The sequence below is a fragment of the Rhagoletis pomonella genome, unplaced genomic scaffold (genome assembly GCF_013731165.1).
Source record: "Rhagoletis pomonella isolate Grant_MI unplaced genomic scaffold, Rhpom_1.0 Rhpom_scaffold_00001, whole genome shotgun sequence".
In the NCBI taxonomy this organism is placed as follows: domain Eukaryota; kingdom Metazoa; phylum Arthropoda; class Insecta; order Diptera; family Tephritidae; genus Rhagoletis; species Rhagoletis pomonella.
This window is the reverse complement of record NW_023458555.1, coordinates 14,009,303-14,027,995: the sequence shown is the minus strand read 5'-3', so window position 1 is coordinate 14,027,995 and position 18,693 is coordinate 14,009,303. Positions and strand designations below refer to the sequence as shown.

The window sequence follows — 18,693 nt, the reverse complement described above, 5'->3', positions numbered from 1 at the left end:
TCTTCTCCTTGCACTCCGCACTTACGTATGTATGTGTTAGAGCGCGCCCATAGCGCTTTTCGCCTCTGAGCGTTTTTTGGGGCAGCGCGCAAACTTTAAGTAGCTGTTAATTGATTTGGCGCATGCGAACCGCGCCACAACTAGGCATACAACAACAACAACAACAATAATGGTGCTTGCGTGGCACATTCGCGCAATAACAACAATTTATGTCTCTGTATTTACAAGCGAACAACCGATAATTTTCAATTGCTCATATATATTTTTGTTTGTTTGTTTGTGTTATCTCCTCCGCATTGGAGCGAACTCCTTTTGAGTGGATGTGTTTCGCACCTGTTGCAGCGTGTTATTTTCTTTTATGATTCTCTTATTTTTTTTCGGAGTTTTCGCATTCATTTCTATTACTTATTTACTTAGTATGCGCTTTGATAATTTTCATAAATATTTATACGCAACACAACATTGATGCCTTCAATTGTAGGTAAGAGTACACACATTAATAAATATTTATAGGTAGCCCCCCGGTAGGTTTGCATTCAAAGGCATAGTAGTACAGGCGGTCTGCCACAGAGAAAGACGTTTTTATGTTCGCTGTTCTTATTGTTAACTGGATGTGGTGGATGCACTTAACCAGATACGCATAGCCATACATAGGCGAGTATTTATTAAGTGCACGTCTATCGCATGTTCCCGCAGTGAGGCGTTAAAAGTGGGCGGCTTGCTTGTTGTTCAGTCATATCTGGTATATATGTACATACATATATGAATGTCTGGCAAGTATGTATGTATACTTGATATTCATACATTGGATTACTCGCGTTGCGCATGCGCCAGATTGTACTTTTATGAGTTCTATGTACGTAAATTGTTGGAATTATCTTTTTCGTAAGACACAAGGAAGTATACACTCAAATATAGTCGAATAGCTACATTTCTTTTAAACTTACTCATATTAAATTAAGTCATTTATTTCGTTATCTTCAGCAAATAAATTTTAATTGTGCGTAACTAAAGATAGTTTTCAACTCTTGTACTTGCAGTTTCAGTGCTGCGGAACCTGTGAACTCAATGCAAGCAAATAAAAGATTACCTTAAGAAAGAAGCCATGACCGCAGCTCAAAAATATACAATCCTATTCAGCCGAATAAGTTTTTTTAAACGCACTCTTAAGGCCGGTTCAATTCACAAATAAAAAACATCAAAAACAAACACATTGGAATTGTCATTAGTAACTATTAGAAGTTATTTAAAGAAACAAGAAACCAGAATAGGTTCAGTTCATCTAATTTTTGATTAAGCAGTAATTTAATATAAAAGACAAATTTTTTTCAGCGGAATTTTCTTTTACTCTTTTGTCTTGTTAGAGCAACATTCGTACCAAAATGGGGCTGAAAATAGCGGAACAATATTGATGGCGATGCATTAGAAAATCAGAAATTAAACTATGCACATATTTTGCCTTCGTATTACATATCTATGTACATACTATTCCTCATTAGAACCTTCATAGGTATGTATATTAATCTCTGACAAGTTCGCATCTTAAGTCTTTTGTTTATATTAATAGCTCTGATCCAGTACTCCATGAACTTCAGGTTTTTACACGAACTTGCAGGAAGTTACAGGAAATATGATCCCATACTCCAAATTCCTACAAAATCCTGTAAATGAAAGCGATTTTTGGAGAGTTGTGTAGAGAATGAAGTTGCAAGATTTTACCCAAGCGATCACTGGTTGACTTTTTTTACAGGAAAAATTATTTTTTATTCCCGTACGTTTTGTTGTTACTCACTTTTTACTCTCACTTCAGAGAGTAATTTTTACGAACACGAACCTTATGTTTTACGAGAGATTTTCGAGAGGCGAAAAGTTAGAGAAAGGCTCGTAAACGATAAAACAAAAAAAAGTAAAAGAAAGAGGCTTGTAGTAATTTGTCAACACAAGAAAAAAATGTTCATTCTGTTGGAAATTTTTCTTGAACCACAATATTTTATAATATATATGGGTGTATTCTCTTTTTCGTACGAATCGAAAATTATGAAATTTTCATATCATTTTCTATACAAAAATTTCAAATTTTCGTTTCGTACGAAATCCAGAATATGCCTCATAATATTCGCATACGAATGCTTTTTCGATACATTTACGACTGTTCGTCAAAGTTCTCGAAAACGAATCGGCTATCATAAACGACTTTTTAGCCGGTTTTTCTTCGAGAAAATATCGAGTTACGAGCTCATTTACGGTGGTTTTGCTGGCTGGGAAGGCTGCTTACTCTCACTTTTACGCTTCGAGTTGTAAATAAATAATTTATATGAATTTTGAATGGGGGGATTCGACTACCAGGTATAGAAGGTACAGTAAAATTGCTATTATATATATGCCGATGATATAAACGTTACAGAGAATGATACAATCTGGAGGAATTTTGTAACCTGTGGAACGTGGAGGGTAATTTAACGAAATCAGAAATCATGATTTTCAGAAAGGTAAGCAGGGTTGCCAAGAACTAAAAATGGTGTTTTAGCGGCGAAATAATAAAAGTGGTGTTTGAGTACTGCCACCTGGTAGTAACACTAACACCGACAATGAATTTTAAAAGGCACGTCATAAATAGAATGCCAGATGCCAAAAACAGTATAAACACTACCTGGCAAACCCTTTTGAAATGGAAAATTTTCTTAGCAGTTTGCAGAGCCACTTAAACACATGTCGCGCTGGTTTGGGGATTTGGACAGTTTGAAGAGGTCAACAGGTTAATGCTCTTCTTTATCAAAAGAGTGTTACATTTGCCAAACTTTACACCAACGTACTAGATACATAATAATGCTAGAAACCGGAGTGCAGAATGGTCACATATTTAGTCCAAGTATATATTTACGATGCATAAATAAAACCATGTTTGAGGCTGATAGTGACGGATTACCATAGAAGCTATCTAATCCTGTACTTCGCAAAAACATTTTATGGGCAAATGAACTAAATCAAATTGGCAAGGAATTGGAATTAAGTTGGACCAGCAGTAGTTTGAGTAAAAGTAGCTGGGAGAAAAACCGTGTGAGTCTGCTGAAATTCAATTCAATTTCAATTCAGAATTCAATTTAAAAAAAAAAAAATATCTCATGAAAAGTAACACAGTTCAGACTGACGGCAAGATTCGTAGTCGTATTTTATGCCTTTGAAATACTGTCTGGTTGCATAATAATATTTTTGAAGCAATTTGTAAATATATAAGAAAAATAAATGGAAAACTAACTAACTGGCTAACTATTAATCTTATTTCATAATTTTTATGCAAAGTGTTTTCGAAGTTTTTCGTTTTCTTATAATCGCTTTTGCCTAGTTTTTAGGTTACTATCACGGCTTCCAGGGATATATCTCCATGGGAACTGGTTTCTTTTTTTAATTACGAAAATGCCCAAAAAGTGCTGAAATAATTTTGTTTTATTTTTTGTTATGTTTTCGTTAATCAAAAATCCAAGTAATTGCCTTTCGTTTGGTTTATGGGAAGTAATGTTTATTATGTACACTAAGCGAAATAGCTATATGGGCACTCAAACAAATAAGTTTTTTTTTAAATAAAACAATCATTGTTAGATCTTTTTATCTTTCAACAAAAATTAACAAAACGATAGCAAGAATAAAACATGTTAAAGGTATTACTTCAGCCTTTTATTGTAAAAATTTAAGCTTTTTAAAGAGCGTAAAAGGAAATAGATATATGGGACAAAATTAATATTGGATTCATTCTTAAGAAAAATAATATAAAATAATTTTCAGTAGCTTGTATGTCCTCCGTTGTTTATTGTGACTGATACTAGCCGGCGTGGCATGGAATTTACGAGTGACTGAAGGACACTTAGGTCGATTTTTGCCCATTCTTCTTGAATAGCTTTTTTGAGCTGCAATAGGGTATCATATTGGCGTCCACCTTTATAAACTTGTTTGCTAAGAATGCTCCAGAGGTTCTCCATTGGATTTAGGTCTGGACTAACTGCAGGCCACTTCAGCACAGGAATATTTTTCGACGCGAAAAACTCCTTTGTACGCTTAGCACTATGGATTGGAGCATTATCCTGTTGATACGTCCAAGACTCACCGTGAAATTCTTCGGCAAAATTCAATAAAACATCATCCAATACTTCAATGTAATTTTCTGCGTTCATCTTATGAGAAATAAAACAAATTGGCGTCTTGTCGCGGTAGCTAAAAGCAGCCCAGGTCATAAGAGAGCCACCGTGGAAGTTTCGGGAGTGGCGGATTTGTCGATGCTCACGAATATCTCTCCAATACTTATGACAACCGTCTGGCCCATCGAGATTAAATTTTTTTTGATCGCTAAAAATGATGGATTGCCATTCATCATCCCAGAACTTATGATTATCGGCGAATTCGAGCCGAGCTGCCTTGTGGCGTGGCGTAAGCTTTGGTTTAGCCAGTCGATTTTGGTATCTTCACTCAAAATTTGCTGTATTCTTCTCTTCGTAATATTGAGAGAAAGTTCATTTCTAATTTGGTTAGGGCTGATGTTTTTATTGACAGCCAACCGTCTTATCTCTCTCTTACACCTGTCGTCAATCTTAGGTTTCGGACCAGTTCTTTTAGTTTTTTCCGTACCCATCGGGATTCTTCAAAAAATTTTGGATGGTATTTTTATTTCGTTTTACTTTTAACGCTATTTTGCGAACTGAAACTCCCGATTCACTATAAGCTAGAATACTAGCGCGCTCCTCAGCAGATAACTGCGTTCCTCTTGGCATAGTGTCCTAAAAGGTTATTTTCCCAGCATGAGCATTATTTATTTCGTAATTAAAACTACTCAACTTTCCTTAAGGAGTCTTTAAAATTGTTAAATTTGTATAAAAATATCACGCAATTTCCACGACAAGAAATAAAGTGTTCACGGACGCGCTTGTTCCTTATAACTATTTCCTTCTAGAAACTCAAATTTCAAGCAAAGCTCAAACGTAACGGAACTTGAAGCGAAAGAGTAAATAATTTAAAACTACCGGTAGTACGTGCATACATTTGTGTGTATTATAAGGCGACTCAAGAAAATAGTATGCAGATATTTTAGAAGAAAAATTAAGAACTTGGTTTGTCCCATATAGCTATTTCACTTAGTGTATGAAGACTTGCCCCAAAATATATCGGAAAAATATTAAATTTGGTTGATAAAAATTTTGCATTTTTATAGGCTTAAATAAATTGCTATTGAAAAAGTTTTAGTTTAGAAAATACATAAAACACAGGTTTTAGTTTATTAATTTTTCATGTCGATATTTCCACCTCAATCTGAGGTCATATTCAGAACATTTTTAAAGTTAATGCTGCCTTCATATATTTTTAACCAGTAATCCTGTTATCATAGGCTGGCTTTCCGCCGTAAGGCCAGCAAGTTTTACTGTTAAAAGTTCTGTTTTTTCATATCAAGTTTCCATATTCATTCGTACCAAAAGCATTTTCCATTTATGGCTAGACAAAATAGATGACCACCTAGACATAATTACTTGCAGAGCTTAAAAACAAAAACACAAAAAATAATGATTTTTAATGTAGGTACTTTGTAAAGAGTAAATTTCTATATTTCTGCAGAGTGATTGTCGTAAGGAACTTACATCAATTACGCACAAATTTGAAAGCAAAGAGAAAATGAAGAGAATCAAGAATAATACGGGAGTGAAACATGAAAGAAACCTTCGATAAAAAGTCACACACAATCAAGAAATGAAGGAATAAAAACTAGTTACGCGCATACATATATGTACCGATGAATGTGTAACTAAAGCGGAGGCAATTTGTACTCGCAGCATTATAAAAATGCGATCAAACTATAAAAAAAGAGAAACGAAATCAAAATGCTTAAATACTTTTATACCCACATAAACCTGTGTGTTTGGCTTCGAGGATACTATTTAAACGCATTACATGGAGTAATCTTACCGAAGCGCAGCTTCCCTATCCACCACCAAACGGCATTGTGGCGCTGATTACGTAGCTTGGGTTGCATATTTGCTATTGTTTTTGTACCTCACAGGCGTGTATTATTAAAATCGCATTAGAATACGCGATCAAAGGCAAAACAACAAAAACTACGCAAACCAAAATTTAACAGTCGGAGCAATTTTAATATGCCCATCAGAAGATGTTTTGTTTTTGTGATGGCTGTTATTGCTGTTAACAACAGCGATGGTGGATGTTGGCAACGAAATGACGCTTCAAAAAAAAAAACTGAGCTTACCATCAACACTCGACGCCTGACGCCCGGCGATTAGCACAGTTAGCTCGACGTATGCAGGCACAGCGCTGGGGAAAACAATTAGCGGACGTAGCGAGATTGAAGCGGGATGCGTTTCTTTGACAGCGGCAACAAAAAAAAAAAGAATTAAAGGGTTAAGATTATTGTAAGACGAGGCAGGCAGGCAACGGCGAAAGGTGTTGAAGCGAACCTGTGTAGCGTTTTGATGACGCATGGAGGGGGAGAATGCCAGAGGCTTGAATTGAGTAACTGACTGACAGCGATCCTTGTGATGATTATTGATGAGCTGCTGCTGGCGTCATTTACACACATATGTATACCGTATATATACCGTATATATGTATGTATGTAGATAGTTTTGTCTGCGCGGAAATGGGCCAACGGTGAACGGATGGCGAATAATGTAAAGAAATAAAGCAACAACAACAGGCAGCTCGAAAACCTTGTGCTCTCCACTTTGCTTTTACATTTTTTAAACTGAGTTACATCAGAAAGTGCCACAGTGAAACAATGAACGTGGTCGCTCGCTATTTTTTTTTTTTTTTTTGTTTTTGGACAAGCTGGGTTTTTAGTGTTGTTGTTCTTGTGGCTGGTGCCTTTAAGATTATGATGCCTCTTAATATTTTCTTTCTTACATGCATTAGCAATGTTGTTTCACACTTTTTCTTAATTGCAACCCAACGTTTTCGGCTTTTGCATAGCTTTATTCGGGGTTTCTGCTTTCTTTGCGGCGATCTGCTTAATTTTATCACACAAAGGAATGCTTGCTGATTTTTCAACGGCACTTTCCTCTTGCTTAATAGCCGTTATTTTTACTTATATCATGTGGTTTTTGCAGACTATCTTCCTCGTTCTTCACATTCCTCTTCTTCAGCTTCCAATTCTTGTGCCTCACCGTCTTAACTTTATCTCATTATTCCCGTCCCTTTTTGATCTACTTCTTGTTATTGCCTTTTGACAACCCATACCGCTAATGGTGCAAGGGAAAGCCACTCTACTAGCTTCTCATTCTCGCGAATTTACTCCCTTCTCGCCTCGGCAAACAATATTAGCTACAGTCTCGGTATGGCGTGGATTTTAGCCTACTGTTTTAACTGCTTCTCCACTCACTCCTCATACTCCATACCTTTGTCATCTGTATGTACATATCTACAGTCACTAACACAAATACACTTCGCGAACCGTTGCTCATTTGTCTCCAGCATTTAATCTTCCGCTAAGTTACTGTCGCTGCGGCACTGCAAAAGTGTTCCAGCTGACTTCTGGGGTGGAGTATGCCCCAGCGTTGCGTTTCACTTATATACATACATACGTAGAAACATACAAAGCTATACCAGCTTTAAGCTTATAGGCGCTATAGGCAAAGTGATATTTAAATACCCTCGGATTAATTACCACTACTTGAAGATTTTTACAAATTACTCTCACGTCGTAATTAAAATTCATTAAATTTATCTTTTGCTTGCAAGTGGATCCTCTACGGATCCTCAATGCTAACGGCTGCCATCATTCACTCTCTGTTTCGCTGCATATGTATTTCAGCAGCTAAAGTCTTTTTGAAGCGCCGGCAAATGGGAGGTAGTTTTTTAAATGTTGCTTTAAGTTAATGAATGGTTCACTTTTTATGGCGAAAAAACTGCTACTATAAGAAAATATATGCCTCATGGTTTGCATGATTACTTTAAAGTAAATTTCGTTGCCATTATTTAAATCTTCCATATGGTTGCAACACCATATGCTGCTTTACATATGTATTTCCCTGAAGGTTTTTGCAAAAAGTGTACTCCTTGATGAGATATAATTCTGGCAACACAAATCCACAATCACAAAAAGTGCTTGTGTAATATCTATTCATCTGGAGTAGGGGTTGAAAAACGCCCCGACCATACTTTCATTTAGCCTTGCGAAAGTTGGATAGCCTCGAGTGATTCTACTTCATCAGTTTCCTCTAGCAACTGCGGCAGTAAGCAAACACGAGATGAGCCTTTACTTTTTCCGCACTGATTCTTCCCGGAAAGTGGCCAGTCAGAATCCCACCGAAAGCGAGATTAGTGACTTTAGAAGTATATTAAGCACCTTTAATCGTTCTTTGTCTACCCTAGAACAGGAACTTTGGGCAAGAGGCTTCCATCTCTTAGAATTTGCTACCCCACAAACCCAAATATATGCACGACTTTGACCGAAGCTACAGCCCAAATCTATATTTCCAATCGGGGATAGTCGTTCTGGCTGTCTTGCACTTCTAAGTGAATAACACCAGTTCTGTCTTGTGGGGCCGCTGTGAGGCTGCTGATAGCCTGCCATTTATTTACGCAAGTTTTAAATTAGTGTCATTAGATTGTTTTCTGCTGCGAGATTTTCAAGCGATTTTTCCATTGCTTTCGCCAAAACGATGTTAAAAGCGACTGCTATGACGAGGAAGGCACCTACTGCAAAACCCTTATTAGTGAATTCTTGCTCTATACCCGTAGATTTTACTATTGCGAATGACTCCTGGGAATAATGTGCCTAAATCTGAAGGATTTCTGACACAATTTCCTACTTTCGCAATAGGGCTTTCATACTCATAGTCCATATTTATATAGCTCGCAGTAAGGAGAAAATTTACTTCTCCGAGCTATTAAAGAATTGTCTGCTGACAAGCCGTCAGCTCAGTACAGAAAAAACAACGGCCGGAAACTTAGAGAGAACATCAGCTCTCAGGAGCTTTTCTGCATGCAGAACTGAAAACTTCGAAAAGTTCCTCCAGCGAGTCTGCAAAAAGCACCGATTTCTCTCAGATTCCTCAAAGTGTTTTAGATATTCTAAAATCCCATCATTGGGGTTTCTTCACTTAAATAGTAAGCAGAAAGGCCCTACACAATAGGATTTGTTTTGGGTTCAGGTCTAACTTTGGTACAGAGCTCTTATAAAATTGAGGGTACATGTTAAGGACGATATTTTGAATCATGGCGACGCGCCGTATTTCACTGAAATTGCTGCACTTAATATTGATAACAATATTACACGTCTTGATGCAGAGCCTAAATATGTACGTGTACCTTTGATTAAAGCACCAGAGCTGGCTTAGTTAACCCCACTTGTGGTAATAGTTGGATAAATATATACAGTGACTCAAACAAGTGATCACGTGTTGATTTTTTTAAGTATTCATAATATTTTTCGAGTTTTTTTTGTTATTTTTTTTTTGTTATTTTTCTATAGAAATATTTTCCAAGCTATAACCAAAACCATATAAATTACAGTTTCAAACTTTATAAAAAATGTAAAAAAATTCAACAAATTTTCATCGATATTTCAACTTTTAAATGAGAATATTTAGAACATTTTTGGTATGCTGTTTTATAGTCCATACAAATTTAAGTCTAATGAAATGCAAGTTTCCCGTCGTTTTTTGAGATTTTTTTTGGTGACGGATTTTTGCAATTTTTACCTACAAGCTTGAATTTCTTATGAAATAAAATGCAGGAGACTGTTAGCAATGAAATTAAAAAATAATCAAAAAGTCAACGCCGGTTTTTGTAAAATGCATTTGGTGTATAAAAAACCCGCAAAAGCAGTCCCAAAAAAAATTCTCAAAAATCAACGCGATTTTTATCTGATTTCAACTTAAACATGTATAGGCTATAAACCTGCATACCCAAAATTGTTCTAAAGATTCAGATTGGAAAGTTGAAATATTGATGAAAATTAGTAGAATTTTTCTAAATTTTGTATAACGATTGAAACTGTGATATACATATATAGTTTTGGTTAAAGAAAACATTATAAATCTTAAAAAAAAAATTAACACGCGGTCACTTGTTTGAGGCACTGTATATATAAGCTGCGATTCACTTGCGTTTTAATGAAGAATATCATTTAAAAGATTACCCCTTTAAAATTGTATTTTTATCAAAATCACTGAGTATCTATGCAATGATACCAAAAAAATAAGCTTCTGCAATAGGTATATTGGCGCCAACACCTTTTGTGGTATTGTGAGGTACTTCTTTCTTCTTTTTGATATTTTATTTACCATTCATAACTATGTACAACAAATGAGCTTTCCACACCGCAACATTTAGTTTCCTGCATATATGCGTCTGCGTAACTGAAACTGCGTAATAATGTTGCAAGTTTACATTGCAAATAATGTATACACTTAACTTACTGTACCTACTTACGAACTTTGTGCACATAAATATTCATATTTATCTGCAATGCAATACTCGTAAAAGCGTGTAGTTTGTGAATTTTCACATTATTTAGACGCATTTGTGATATTTGAAGTCTGGGACATGCATAAGTATGTATGTATGTAAGTGTGTATATGTTTTTATGACAACACAGCCAACTTGCAAAATTTTATTATATTTTTAGCTTTACGCTGCAAATGACGGGCTTATTTTCGTTTATATTTATTTATGTAGCTCAACGCGTGTGACACTTTTTTATTTGTTTGTAAAGCATTTTTCACAACTCTGAAATCAAATACATATTTACATACACATGTAGCACGTATGTTAGTAAAACGTTATTGCTAATTTGAGAATTTACTATTTAATTTAACAGATATTATTTGCAATAAAAATTCGTTTTATTGCGATAAAAAAATAGAAATAAAAATATTTTTTTACTAATTGTATCTTTTTCCAATTGTTAAATAATGATCTACCGCATTAGGATGGTCCAAGAAAATTCCAGCAACCGCCGATTCTTCTGATAATCGCTGTTTGAAACACTTTCACTAAGGAAAGAAAAAGTATGAAAACTGGTGAAAATTGGCGAACTGTCACGCCCACTGTAGGACGGCTGGCTCGGATTGATCCATTTCTTAACAAACTATGGGATCATTCCAAAAAACACATCTTGGTCTTCATATTTTACCGTCGCTTTATTTACATAAATCGTGCTTGACGATTTCAATGCCAATGTGGTCAGGGAAGCAATCTTTAAACTCACCAACTATGAACTGATTTCAACCGCTTACCGTTTACCAAAAACTGTGCTGTGGTGTGTCCAACAGCATTTGGGAAACTTCGTCGTTGGTGGCGATGGAATGTTCCTACTAAATTTACCATCCACATTGCAGACGAACTAGCAAAAAAGCGAGTATCTCTTTGGGAAGTTAATTTCTTTCACCATGCCGGCATACCATTAACTATCTGCAAAATGACTCAAATCACACTCCTTCGAAAAGGCAAATAAAGGGTGTAGGACGGCCCGATTAATCTGCACTAGCTTCGGCATGGGAAAGCCCGACTCTCTCATTCGTCTACTTCCTCTCTAAGGCTAGTACCCGGAAGCATAACTGGTAGCTGGTATAACTGAATGGAACTGCCGACCAATGATTTATGCCTCAGTTAACGGGACGAGAAGAAAATGAACGCATAAAGCACTATCTGTGTCACTGATCTACCCTAAAGGGGGATAGTGGAGCCCCATTCTTCCATTAGTTGTTTGGCTGCCTGGCTGGCCTAAATACAGCCGGCGAGTATATGCTAACCTGCCTAACTGACGTCACACTCTTTAGCAGTGAACTAAGGCGAAATAATAACCGATGACCAGAACGTACCTAAATTATGAAGGGAATTAATTATGTTGAAAGAAGATGAGCCCGCTTCCGCAGTCGGTAGCAACGGAATTTATGTCTATCCCACCACCCGACTAAGACAAGGTACAAACAGAAATTGTGCGGCTAAAAAACCACAAAGCTGCTGGAGCTGACGCCCTGCCAGCCGAGCACTTCGAGTGCGGCGGTGAGGAATTGATATGAAGTCGGCTCTTCGCAATCTAATAGAACGGCCACACTGCCATTTGCGCCAACCATTTACCACGGGATCAGCCTTCTGAATAACGTTTAAGAGGTCCTATTGAGTGTATTGTGTGAAATGCTCAAGCATTACCCCAACGAACTGATTTGACCTCATCAGCTTGACTTTAGATCTGGTAAAGCCTTCATAGACTGGTGTTCACCTGACGTCAAAATTTCGAATTAGTCCACGAGGAGTGGACTGACATGCACCATCTATTTGTCCATTTCAATAGACTTTATGTTTAAAAGAAAATACCTATTTTTTAATCTTTGTTACCAACAAATACCCAACAGGGCCTTTAGCAAGTAGTAAATTAGAAATATTCTGCGTGACAAAACTTCATTGCTACTGAAGAGTACTTATTAAGTACGCACTACTTTCCTTTGAAATGACATACCAAAAAACAAACCAAAACAACTGCACTCTTGCAAAAATTGCATACAGTGCGCTACTTATATTTGAACTCGCTCAGTTACGTTTCCAATCAACAGGTCAAAACTGCATTTATTTGTATGTATGTAAATATGTACGTACATATATTTCGCCCTGCCATAAAAACATAAACCAATGAATGGGAAAATTAGTCGCTACTGGAAATGCGCATTGCAAGCGCATCCGAAAGCGTTAAGAGCCCATAGCCACGAAATGCAACTTCGTGTTGAAATATTTACACAGCAAAAACCGCTTGAACGCCGTCATAGACACACGCTCATTTAGTTGACCAACCGCAGTCATGAAGAATGCACTTTTACCGACAAGAAAATGCAATGCAAACAACCCAAAATGCATTCACATGAAATGGAAACCATACATACATACATATATAGATGGAAAAGTAGATATAGAAGAAGTAGAATGTCACCGCGCCAGTGCATTGACAAAAGGAAGCGAGGAAATGTTGCGGGTAGAAAACGGTATTTTGAACAAAAATATGCTTCAACGGAAGCGCGCAATTGTGCAACTCGGCAATTAGCAATGGCGGCAACAAAGGAAAAGCCGATGCACGAACATCAACGAATACCAAAGCCAAACGAAAGTTAGAAAGGTTTGCATGTGTGCAAATGTGTGACAAAAAGACTATACAAAAATGTTGAGCTTGCAACATGGCAGTTAGAAATTATGGGCTTGTTGTGGCACACTCACGTGCTTAAAATGCGTTACAGTGGCATTTCGGTGAAGTTTGAGGCTTGGTGAGAGAATAAGAGGCAAGTAGGAAGGCAGCCGACAGTTTAGCGGTGCATGCAATTTTGGCACATTTCCATCACGTGCATATGTCGCTGGTGAATTTCTGTTTCTGTTTCTGTTTGTTTGCGTTTGTTTTGTTTTCTTTTTGTCTGCACTCACAAGCAGTCACTCACTGTCTGTCACTGCGTTGTTGACAACTAGCAAATATTTTGACGTAAATGGAAAATGATGAAAGGGGTTTGTAGGAATTTATATACATACTTTTTTGTTATAATACAAGTATATCGAACCCTAGCCGCAAAAAAACTGTAAAAGAAATTTTTTCAAAATTCTCTTTTTGATGCATTAAAAAGAATTTTTCTCTTAATTTTTGAAAGTCACTGTTCCTCTTAATATTAATGCCCTTAAACACCATCATTTTTTGTTTAAAAAAAATTCTTTTTTTTCGTACACAAACTTCATTTTTTCACGCTCCTTATGCAATGGTTTAGACAAGTTTACTCAAGCTGGCTTAACAACATGGGTCTACGGCAGGCAAAAAGCGCATTGAGAGAGGGTACAATCTGACAAGATATAGATTACTCATGGATCTCCACAAGGAAAACTAAGAATCATTGCAGGTTTTTTGATGGGACATTCCAGGCTAAGAGGCACCTGTGTAAACTAGAAATCTGCTCAAGTGGCCTGTGTCGCTTTTGGGATGCGGCAAGGAAGACTCCTTTACACCTTCTTATGGAATGTAAGGCCGTGACTCGCAGGAGGGTAGGGCACCTGTGGCCAGGAGAGGAGTGTATGTACACTCCCTATTCCCGGAATCTATTATGAAGTAGAGTTTAATTTTATTTACTCCACAATCAGTGCTGCCACATATGCCACATATGTACATATGCATGTATGTATATGCACTGAAGACTGGTGCGCTGAAAAGGGCTTGCCAACTGAAGTCCACCATTGTCCCATTTACCAAAAGTAGGAAAGTCAACTTCGCTAGACCCACCGCGGCAGGGACAGAAATTGAGTTCTCAGAAGAGGCGAACTATCTAGGGGTAACTTTGCACAAAGGCTCAGTTGAAACTCACATTCTGGAATGTTACCAACAAGGCTAAAAGTTCGTTTGGAGGATATCACCCAAACTAAAGTATTGGTATTGGGTGCCACCTTGAGTAAGCTGTACCGACGGGTCCGCGTGGCCATCACAGGAGCTTGGTTTCAATACAGGCTTTCCTCCGTTGCAATTCTGATTGAAACATAGGTCTGCGGAAGCGCCCTACGGCTTCCCAATACAATGAGCAAGAATAGTGGAGATCTTCGGTGTCATTTGGAGGTTCTCAAGTTATTACTAGATGATACCGAGTTATCCTTCTACAAACCCTATAAGGTCATCATTCCTCAAAGGGACTGCTGTGAAGCGAGAATAACTATGATTGACGAAAGGTCCCAAGTATAGTATTCCGACGGATCGAAGATGGATGACGGGAGTACTATGGCAGGCCTACTTGGACTAAGATTCAAGGAAAGTCTGACAATGGGCATATACCCAACGACATTCCAGGTGGAAATCTTCGAAATCGAGGTATGTGTTCGCAAATGCCTTTGGGGAAGAGGAAATATGGCCAGAATAAATATTATTTCTTATAGTCAGGCAGCGTAAAAGGCCTACTGTAAAACTCTTTTGAACTATCTGGTAGCCCACAATAGCGTAACGATAGGGTTTGAAGATAACGAAAAGGCTGACTGTCTCGCAAAGCGTGGAGCGTAAATGCGCTTTAATGGTCCCGAGTCTTTTGTGAGCTGGTGGAGGAAACCCGAGGGCATATTCTATGTGACTGCCCACGTATCATGAATAGCTTGGTGCTTAATTTCTTAAATAGCCTAAGGTTGCAGTGAATACAATTGGGGTTTAGCACGATAGATCTTCTTAAGTCACAGCGGGACTATTCCTGACGTAATAATAATAATAATAATCATAATAATAATAATAATAATAATAATAATAATAATATGTATATATAAAGATACATACATTTGTATAAGTCCGCACAGTAAATGCAATGCTATCTATATTTTTAATGAACTTGACATTGAAAAAAAAAATTAAAAACTAAAAAAAAAATGGTTGGTAGCTTTTGATCGTTCTTGGTAGGAAATTTTAGTAGGAAAAAAAATTGTCCTTGGCAACACTGTCCAGAATGTAAAATCAAAGTATTCGTTCAATATTTCCCTCTGGGACATCTAAAAATTCAATTGCACTATTACGCGGAAAAGCATCAAAGCACGTGTCGTTCGAATTATTGCCACTTTTCAATTGCAGCTGGACTCATGTGTGCAGATGTGTGTTGCTGTAGTTGCTACAATTAATTTTTGTGCACTGTTTGTGCATAGAAACTTGTCAGTCAATTATAGCTGGCAGTTTAACAAACAAACTAGTCTACGTACTTACTTTTACGTTTAGAGTTAGATACCTCCTAACTTCCGATTCACCCTCGCTCATAGCAAATGGACTAAATGCAAAAGTTTTTAGCATTTCTGCATAGAAAGTTCTACACACAATGCAATTGCTCGTTAATATTTATATGTATGTATGTACGTATGTATTTATGTGTAAATGCATTTAACAGTAACAGTGTGTGTGCACCAGTGTACACCATTCGAGCTTGTTTGTTTACTGCCGCGCACTAATAATTCAGAAATTGTGTGCCAAAAAGCCGTTATTATCTGGTGCATTGCCTAACACATACACAGTGCATACACGCACACACAACATCAAGCATTTGTATGTATGTTGATTATATAGGAACAAATTGCAACTTGTAGTGTTGAAGAAAAATGAGGTGCGAAATGCATTAAAAATGCAACACTGGTCAAACACATACATACATTTGTAGAAATGCATAAGCGAATTTGAGTACAAGTGGCTGGGCGGAGGGGTGACTGAGAGCGGGCGTTTGAGTGACAAGCAGGTGGAAAAGTAGGCGATTGCAAGTGGAGATGGAAAATGGTGACGTAGAGCTGCACACACGCATATAGACACACACATTTTTTGTTTGTACATAAACGTATACATACATACATATGTATACTGCATATGTACGAATGTGTGTATACAGTGCATTTTAAGGCAGGTGCATTTCTTTTGTTCTCCTTTTTTCACAAAACCAGTTTTCATGCATTTCGAAGAAAAAACAAAAACAATAAAAACACTCAGCAGTTAAGGGTTGTCAAGCACACTGTGTTAACTGTTTTTGTAATCGCAAATGTTGCTTAGAGAAAATTTTTGTATTTTCAGCCTTCTCCAACACTTCAACCCATTTTTTTTCGGACCTAAAATCGTGTACGTACTTGACATTGAAATGCAGTTGCATGCAAAAACCTTAACACTAGCAATAAAAATAAAAAAAACAACAACAACAGCCATATTCATGTGTATACGCGAAAATCTCGCATGAAAGCGCGCGTTTTGCGATCAACAATCGGACGGACAAACGCGTACGTTTGACAAGTGGACAAGCGCGCAATGTGTCAGCTTTTGCAAAAACCAATGTACATATATACATACATACGAATCTATACATATTTTTTACACTTATTTGAGTACATACATATATGTATGTATGTACATTAGGGTGGTCCTTAAAAATATCAAATTAAGGATTTTTTCCAGTCTCACTCCCTCAATCGGTAGTTCCACGGTCACGATATTACATATAAATTTTGGACTCAAAATATTAAAAATATTTTTTAATATATTTAATACCCAAAATCGATACTGATACAGTCGAGGATATCACATATATATTTTGGTCCTGATTGCAGTCGGTTAAGACGTCTTCATAGGGTAATCTGAACCTTGTGCGATACGCCTTAACCGCCTTCAATCGGGACCAAAATTTCTAAGTGATATCTTCGACTATAGTAGCATTGTTTAAGGACCACCCTAATGTACATATGCCTACATAAATACTCTTGTATTTGTGTAGATTTAGCTACCCCACGTTAGACAAATGCAACTCTGCCATTCGTTTCGTTTTTTTTTTGTTGCTTCATTCAAGCATATTTGTTTTACTATAGCTATAAGCCGCGTGTGCTTAACGGTTATGCAGGTGCTGAGTACTTGCACTTTGAGTGCTTGCATCGTTGAATTGAAATTGAAAATTGCTCGTGCAATTATTCGCAAACACGCAAGTCCTTTTTAGCCAATTCTATGGGATATTTTTTTTGCACATGAATTATATACTTGGGAAATTGAAATGTTTATAAATTTTTGAAGTGCAAGTACACGGCTGTATATGTGAAATGTTGTGATAGCATATTAAGATATTATATTTATGTGAGTGTGTTAGCGTATATGCGTCAAATTATTTAAATCAGGGATGGGCAGATTTTTGGCTCTTCAAGCAGTCAAGTGCTACACAAGATGTAAAGGAGGTTCAAAAACTGCATTGAAAGTATTAGTATTGAGAGTCGGAGTACAAGAAATTTTAATATGCTCTTCTTTCCCCTTCATGCTTGCTCTTGATGTTACCCCTCATTTAGCATTTTTTGCTAAAGAGCCATTGTATATATCAAATTTGAATAAATATTGATGAATTGCTTAGCCACACTGCTCAAAAAATCTGAAGGTCCGCTACATAAACAATATAAAATCAAGGCCGTATTTAAGAAAAGTCGCCTTACGACAATTTTTATGCAATTCCAATAAATAGGCTATCAGTTATTTAAAAATAGATTTAATTTTAGATAGTACTACGTATTTTGAAATTTTGAAAATTATGGATGGTAAAAATTTAAAAAATTTAGAGAAATATTGTTTTTTTATTTTCCCGATAAAAAACCCCACCAAGCCAAGCCCGACAATATATTATTATACACCATTTTAAAGGCTTATATATCCTCTTTTCAGATCATATCCGCTCTTTGAAATCGGAGCAAAAATAGTCATTCAAAAACTCATAAATCTACAAAACTTTATTTTCTGATCTAAATCGACATGTCGCGACCTCTAAATGACCTTTAAAAAATCTATAAAAATAGGCAATAATATTTCTCATAAAAATGAATAAAATTAGGGGGTATTGGCTTGAAATTTCCAAAAAAAAACTAGAGTTTTCGGTGGGCACCCTAATGTACATAATATGTACATCTATATATAGATATATCTATGCATTTATTTATGATGACCGCAGTTCTTTGCATAGTTCGTATTTTATTGATATACTCCACCGTGCAATCTGCTGTAGATAACCTTATAAGTCTTGCCACAACATTTTTTTATTTTTTACCAAAATCACCGGAAAAAGTTACCAAATTCAACAAAAAATTACCAAACTTATTTTATGTGCAGAACTGTACAAATATGCATATCGAGCCCTAACCGCCAAAATAACGTAAGCGACATTTTTAAAAAATCTCCTTTTTGGTGCAGAAATATTCCTTGAGCATCTAGATGCCTTT

The 18,693-nt window shown here is 36.6% G+C and overlaps 1 protein-coding gene across 1 annotated transcript in view; it reads right to left on the bottom strand.

Annotated features, from left to right (window-relative positions):
- Positions 1 to 18,693, bottom strand: part of LOC118736558 (neuronal PAS domain-containing protein 2-like) — a gene marked incomplete in the record, with an annotated part of 114,047 nt that overhangs the window by 22,568 nt on the left and 72,786 nt on the right.